At 43.8% G+C, this 7,312-nt stretch overlaps 1 non-coding gene across 1 annotated transcript; it reads right to left on the bottom strand.

Annotated features, from left to right (window-relative positions):
- Positions 1-6,364: 6,364 nt before the first annotated feature.
- LOC115029971 lies at positions 6,365-6,508 on the bottom strand. The gene has a single exon (XR_003835523.1). It is a non-coding gene; the product is annotated as a small nucleolar RNA SNORA48 (small nucleolar RNA).
- Positions 6,509-7,312: the final 804 nt, after the last annotated feature.

Below are 7,312 nucleotides of genomic sequence, written 5' to 3'. Positions count from 1 at the left end.
CAAAACAGTGCTGCTGAATTTATCTCCCTCCCCAAGCAAAGGTGCGAGATGTAACAATGCCTTTTTATATTACTTTTCTTTTCTGGTCTCAATAAATATAGTTTCTTTACTATGACTTACAAGAATCCAGTTACCCCCTGCAGCTAGTGTTACCACACCAGCACGTTTACCTCAGGACCCCACCCAAGGTGCTTCATGGCAGGAAGAGGGAACCTGACAGGATCACTGGCAGCTTGAGCAGAGTAGCAATGGATTCTGCCAATGTACAGAATATCTCAGTCTTTTTACAGTCTCAGGGACAGCAAGTGACTTGAGCAATCCATGCTGTGGGAGCCAGTCCCGGAGTTAGCGGTGCTGCCTTGCTGGCTTGTGTGGGGAAGCATATATCCCCACTTTCTTACCTCCTTGCTGTCCTACCCCTTTCCTGACTATTCGGGTGGTTTCTAAAGTCATCAGTGCTCAACCGTCATTTTACCTGTAATTGGGTGAACTTAAGGATGCAAGCCTTCTCCTTCCATTTTAAACAGGAAGTTCTTCTTTCCGAAAGCAGCATGTGGGTGGTGTGTCTGCTTCCCAGCCTGGTGTTTTAGACGGTTCTTCAACTGTTGTCTTCTCCAATCGGAGCCACGGACAGGCACCCTCCATAACTCACTTAGCCAAGTCTAAATACAGGGGGACCTTGTCTGCCCCTTCCTTCTTCACGGGGGCTCTCTACCCAGATGCACTCAGCTGCCTTCCACTCATAAGAACTGGGTCTTCACCTACTCTTTCAGTACAGTAGGAGTTATTTGAAGGGGCTGCAGGTGGCTCTGCCTAAAACATTTTGGGAACAGTAGCCTAATCTGGAACAGAGCCTTGTGTAGAATTTGATTTAGATTCACATTGTGGAAACTATGACCAGTTCTCAGTGAGGCTCGGGACTCTGTCTGGGGTTTGATACTGTACTCCCAGTGCCCAACTCCATGTTACAGATTATACTGTACATGCTGCACCAGGCTCTCTGACCAAAGGAACCTGGCTAGTGTAGAAGGAAGAGAAATGTGTGACCAGCCCCTGCTCCTGCTCCACCTGGGTTAGTGGCCTTTGTTCAGGGTCCCAGCTTGCTCGGAGTCTGAGGCTTCTGACTCCCTCTCTCTGTCTTTAGGATCCCTCAGCCCTCTTTCCACACCTCTGTAAACAGCTGCCCACTAAGTTCTTGCTCTCTGATGCCCTGTTTCTGCATTTTTCTGTCTGATCCTCAGAGAAATACCTTTACAGCATTCCCAGTCCTTCAATGGGACTCTCAGCCCCAAGCAGACATTGGAACTGTGCTTTTAAAAATGTCTCAAATGCCTTAAGGGAGGGTGAAACTAAATGCCTTTGGTAACCTCTCTACCCAGCCAGACACTGCACCCCTCTAGGGTCTAACTCAGTGGGTCTGCCTGAATTTCCTCACTGCTCATCCTCCCCAATGTTGCAGATCTAGCCTGGCTCCCATATTCAGTGCCCAGCCTAGTTTGGCCATCTCTGTCTTCATGGCAACAAGCCTTTAGGCTACTGCCAGAACCCTTCCCACCTGCCTCCCCTCCCCCCAATAGGTTCCTCCCAGTCTAACCTTTCACTCAGCTGGTTCTACCCCACACTATAATCTTGGACATAGATATAAATGTTGTGCACCAGCATACTCTCCCCTGTCCACCTGACTTCATCCCACCAAAACCATCCCCAACCTTCAGGACCATCCCAGTTTGCACATTATTTGCCCCAACATGCTCTGTCTATATCAGACACAGAGCTAATAGAAGAACTCCACATGCCCAGATCTGGTTGCAAAAGTGCCAACAGTATGAGAGATCAAGCCACTATCTCTCCTCCAACACCTACCAGTGAGATCTCTCTCTGTCTGTCTGTCTCTGTCTCTCTGTCTCTGTCTCTCTCCTGGATATATAGACACAGATTAACACCAATCTATTAATAGTGGAAGGTTTCAGTACCCTACGTTCTTCAATAAACAGGTCATGGGGGGGGGGCCCACAAAAACAGAAACAAAAACAAACCCCAGAGAAACATCATAATTAATTGGCATCATATATCATCAGGTAGACATAACGGATATCCTCAGAAATATTTGTATTCCACCTAAACACCAAAGATTGGTACGCATTCTCTTCCATTGAAAGAGCACATGGAAGCTTCTCTAACATAGACTGCATTCTAGGACACAGAACAAATACTGACAAATTCACAAAGATTTAAGTAACTGTATAACCTATATGACCACAATGAAATAAAACTTAAAACTGACAAGAACCAAGTCCCTGGTAAATACACAAACTCATAATGCAGTAATGAATGATGCATGGGTCAAAGAAGGAAGAAAGAGATAAAACTGTTTCAGGACCTAAATGAAATGGCAATACAACACAACACACTTCTGGGACACATCAAGAGCAGACCTCTGGGTGGGACACATCAAGAGGAAAATTTAGAGCTGTAAGTGCCTACGCTAAAAAAAAAAAAAAATCAGAAATACCAGAAACAAAAGACTTTAATGATGCAACTACAAATTTCGAAAAGCAAGAACAACTTAAATCCAAGCCAAATTGATGGTAAAAATAATTAAAATTAATTATTTTCCAGTAATTAATGAAATCAAAAGAAAGAAAACAATATTAAGAAACAACCTAAGAGCTGGCTCGTTCTTTAAGAAGATTAAAAAAAGATTGACAGACTTTTGGTTCAATGAAACCAAAATAAAGAGAGAGAGAGAGAGGTGCCAAATGAACAGAATCGGAAACAACCCAAAAGACAGCACAATGCCATAGGGAGAAATTTAAAAGTGTATATTCCTCTAAGATGGACAGGCCAAAAGAAATGGGTGAAATTTTAGATTCAGCCAAACTATCAAAATTAAACCAAGATGAAGTCAACAACCAAGACAGGGTCATTAAAACTGAGATTAAAATATTAATAAAAAGCTTATAACTAAAAAAATTCAGGATCAGATGGATTTACAGAAGAATTCTACTAGACTTTAAGCAAGATCTACAGCCAATTTGTCTTAAACTACTTTTTAAGAAACAGAAACAGAAGGACCACTCCCAAATTCCTTCTGTGAAGCCAGTATTACTGCAATACTAAATCAGTTAAATAAACAATAACATTACCAAAATAAAATAAAAAAGAAACCACAGGCCATTATTCTTGATAAACATAGATTTAAATATACTTAATAAAATGCTTGAAAATAAAATGGAGACATACATGAAGATTATCCACCACAATCAAGTTGACTTTACTTCTCAGATAACGGGATAATTCAACATAAGCAAGTCAATAAGTGTAATAAACCACGTAAATGTATTTCAAGATAAAATCACTTCGTCATCTCATTAGATGTCAAAAAAGCTTATGACAAAAATCCAACCTTCTTTCATAATGAAAGTCCTACAGAATGCAGGTGTAAAGAAAACATAACTCAACATAATAAAAGCTATGCACTAAAGTCCACAGCTAGCATCCTCCTAAATGGGGAGATGTTGAAAGAGTTCCAGACGTGAGGAAGGAGACAGGGCTGTCACTACTCCACTCCCTTTCAACATCCTCCTGAAAGCAGTGCCTGGAGCAAGAAGGCAAGAGAAGGAAACTGAAGTGGTACAAACAGGGAATAAAGAAGTCAAACTTTCTCTATTTGCAGATGATGGGGTACTATACAGCAGAGATCCCAGAAATTTGTCAGGAAGTTTCCAGAAGTTATATGCAGGTTCAGTGATGTGGCCTTCTACAAAACTGACTTGCACAAAACCATTGCTTTTCTATACGCCACCAACAAACACACAGAGCAGGAGATCATGGGCACACTCCTATTCACAATAGCTTCAAAGAAAACAAAATACCTAGTAAAAAACCTAGCCATGGGAGTGAAGGACATTTACCACAAAAACTTAGAACCACCGAGGAAGGAGATAAAGGTACTAGAAAACAGAAAGACACACTGTGCGCATGCATTGGTAGAGTTAATAGCATGAAAATGACCATTTTGCCAAAAGCTGTTGACATGTTCAATGCATTTCCAACTAAAATCTCCAACTGTTTCTCCACAGAAATAGAAAAACCTATCCTAAAATTCATATGGAACCACAAAGAGCCAGGAGAGTCAAAATAATCCTGAGCAAAAAAGAACAAGGTGGGAGGGGTTACTATTCCAGGTCTTAAGCTATACCACATAATACAGAGCCATAGCAATAAAAACCATATGGTACCGGGGCAAAGACACATAGACCAATAGAACAAGGTCAAAGATCTGAACATGAACGCGTGCAACTTCAGTTATTTAATATTTGACAGTACGTTAAGCTGGAGGAAAAAAGTCATCTTCAACAAATGGTGAGGGGGAAGCTGGATGGCCCCCTACAGAAGGTTCAAATTCGACCAGAATCTATGACTTTGCACATAGCTAACTCCAAATAGAGCAAAGACCCAAGTTTGAAAGTTGAAACACTGAAACTGCTAGAAGAAAACATAGGCAGAACCTACATGATATAGATGTGGGAAAGGACTTTCTGAATAGGATTCCATTCGCCCAAGAATTACGTCTAAAAATGACAAGCGGGGACTCCATCAAATTAACAATCAACCGGAAGAGAGAAAGTCCACCCCTGAATGGAAGATCTTTGCCAGTTACTCAGCTGACAAAGGATTGATATCCAGACTGCAGAGACCTCAAAACAAATGATGATGATGATGATGGTGGTGGTGATGATGATGATAATGATCATGATGATGATAACACCAATTCAATAAAAGGTGGCTTGGAACCTATCAACAGAGAGTTATCCAAATAAGAAAAAAAATGGCTATGAAATATCTCAAAAAATATTTTAGTCCCTAGCAATTAGAAAAAAAAAAGGTAATCAAAATAATATTAAGTTTTCCTGAGAATGGCAAAAATTTACCAATGCTGGATGGGAGGTGGGAAAAAGGAAACCTTCATTCCCTGTTGTGGGATTGCACACTGGTACAGCCACTCTGGAAATCAGCGCGGAGGAGAATTCCCAAAAAGCTACAAATAAATTGACTGTATGACCAAGGTATACCACTGCTTAGTGTGTATATGGAAGATTTAACATTTGACAGCACAGGTTTTTGCCCAGTCATATTCATTCCTACTATATTCACAATAGCTAGGAAATAGGAACAACCTACATGCCCGTAGACTAAGAAATGGATAGTGAAAATGTGGTATCCATACACTATTCATCTGGTTAGGGGCAGGGACATCTCACTTGTGCTTATGACCACAGGGCAAGCTCTCCTTACTGACTCTGTTGGTGAGGGATGAAGCTACAGAGGGCAACCCCACCTCCAACCCTCCTCTGGCTACCACATAGCAGGTGAGTGGTGGGTCATCTCTCCTCAGCTCACACCCTCAGGGCTGGCTCACCTGTGTCCCCACTACCAGGGCCAGCTGTGCTGTCCAGGCAAGGTTCAGGTCTCACTCTCCTGAAAGTGTTACAGCTGGTGAGGGACAGGGCTGGCTCTCCCATGCTTGTGATTCTGCAGGCAGCTTTTCTGGCTGTTGGAGTGAGGAGAGCAGCCCCTCTGCTCTTGTGCCAGCACAAGGCAGAGGGATGGCAGAATCAGCTCTCTTGACACTCTCATCCTTGGGGTCAGCTCACTGCAATCTGGACAAGGCTCAGGGTCAGCTCTGCCAAGTGCTGTCACAGGTGTGAGGTAAGGACAGCTCTCCAGAGAATCATAGCCGGTGAGGGGTGGGGCCAATTCTGTATAGCCCCTGGACATACATTTGGTCCCTGGTGGCTGCCCTCATGTTCTCTAGTGGTAATATGAGCCACGAACATAACACCAACCCCTGCCACTGAGTAGCTGTGGATTCAGGCATGGCAGCTTAGACTAGGACCTCACTACATCCCAGGTGATGGGGCTAGCCTGTCACAATAGGCTACTCCTCTCTGCCCTCGAGTCTCTCTTCATAATGCCCAAACTGCTCCAGTTTTCTTTCTTTCCCCTTCGACCACTTCATACTGGCACATTGTGGTGGCTTCCACCGTAGGCTGTCCACAAGGCTGGGGGTCCTGGATGACATTCTCTGTCTGTGCTGGGGGACATGGTGCTAAGCAGGTGTCTACAGCCTACCTGTGCTGGGCACTGGAGGGAAGGTCTGTGGTCCACAGGTCTCAGTCTTCTTCCTCCCTCATTGTGTTGCCTGGTGGTAGGTGGGCTCCATGTATCTGTGACCCATCCATATCATGAGGTAGAGAGCAGGTCTGTGTGCCTTCCCCTGCCAGCACCACGTGGCATGGTGGAATGCAGGTCTCTGTCTCAGGTCTTCCTCCTCTGGTGTTGCCTGGATTTGATTTGACTTTTATGTGTACTAGGTATAGTACAGCTGTGGCCACCAAGCCAGGCATCAAGCTAGGGTGAACCAAGGACTGCCATGTGCTCTGCTCCTGACTGATAGAAGAGCAACACCACCCACAGGGTGTCCCTTTGCCCATTGCCAGGGGGATATAAATATATTTTTCTAAACTTCAAGTTTCACATAATCAATATCTTTTTTTTTCCCCCCAGAGTACCTACCAAGTTATGAAATGATCATATCCTGTGGGATGTGTTTTCAGATCCTATGACTCACAGACAAAATGCATGTACTGCCTGGGGTTTTGGTGACAACAAAACCAGAAAAACAAACAAGGACCCCCTTGCCACATCCCTGCCACCAAAACAGAACCCTGCAAACGCAGAGTGCTTTAGGTTGGCCATAGGGCACAAGGCAGCAGTGCCTTATCTCCTCACTTGGAGACATTTCTAGATTTGTACAACCGACTTCTTCTTTGAAGATGAGAGAGACCTTTCAGAGAGACCTTTCAGCCAGCCTCTTGGATGTCTCATGACCCATGGGATGCTGTGAATAGGAAGGATGATAATGGTATATGTGGTGAGAAAGATTAGCTCCCATCTTTAGAGTTTCAGGCCCAGAATCTGGGGCCTTGGCTGTGACCCTGTGCACTGATGAAGATAATGAACATCAACTGAAACAACACAGCTTGGTGTTTTTTCACATCACACTGGGATTAGAGGTTTAAGTCAAAGTTGGATCATGAATCACTTTTCAATTCAAGACCCTTGCAGTGTGTGTGTGTGTGTGTGTGTGTGTGTGTGTAGAAGAACAAGATATAGAGAGACAGACAGACAGGCAGGCAGACACACACACACACACACACACGCACGCATGCACACACACACACACACACACAGAGACAGACAGACAGACAGAGACAGAGAGACAGAGAGACTAGTGAGAGACACGCAG

The sequence above is a fragment of the Mus caroli genome, chromosome 18, assembly GCF_900094665.2.
Source record: "Mus caroli chromosome 18, CAROLI_EIJ_v1.1, whole genome shotgun sequence".
Taxonomy (NCBI): domain Eukaryota; kingdom Metazoa; phylum Chordata; class Mammalia; order Rodentia; family Muridae; genus Mus; species Mus caroli.
The sequence above is the reverse complement of the archived record's forward strand: the minus strand, read 5'-3'. Positions and strand labels throughout refer to the sequence as shown.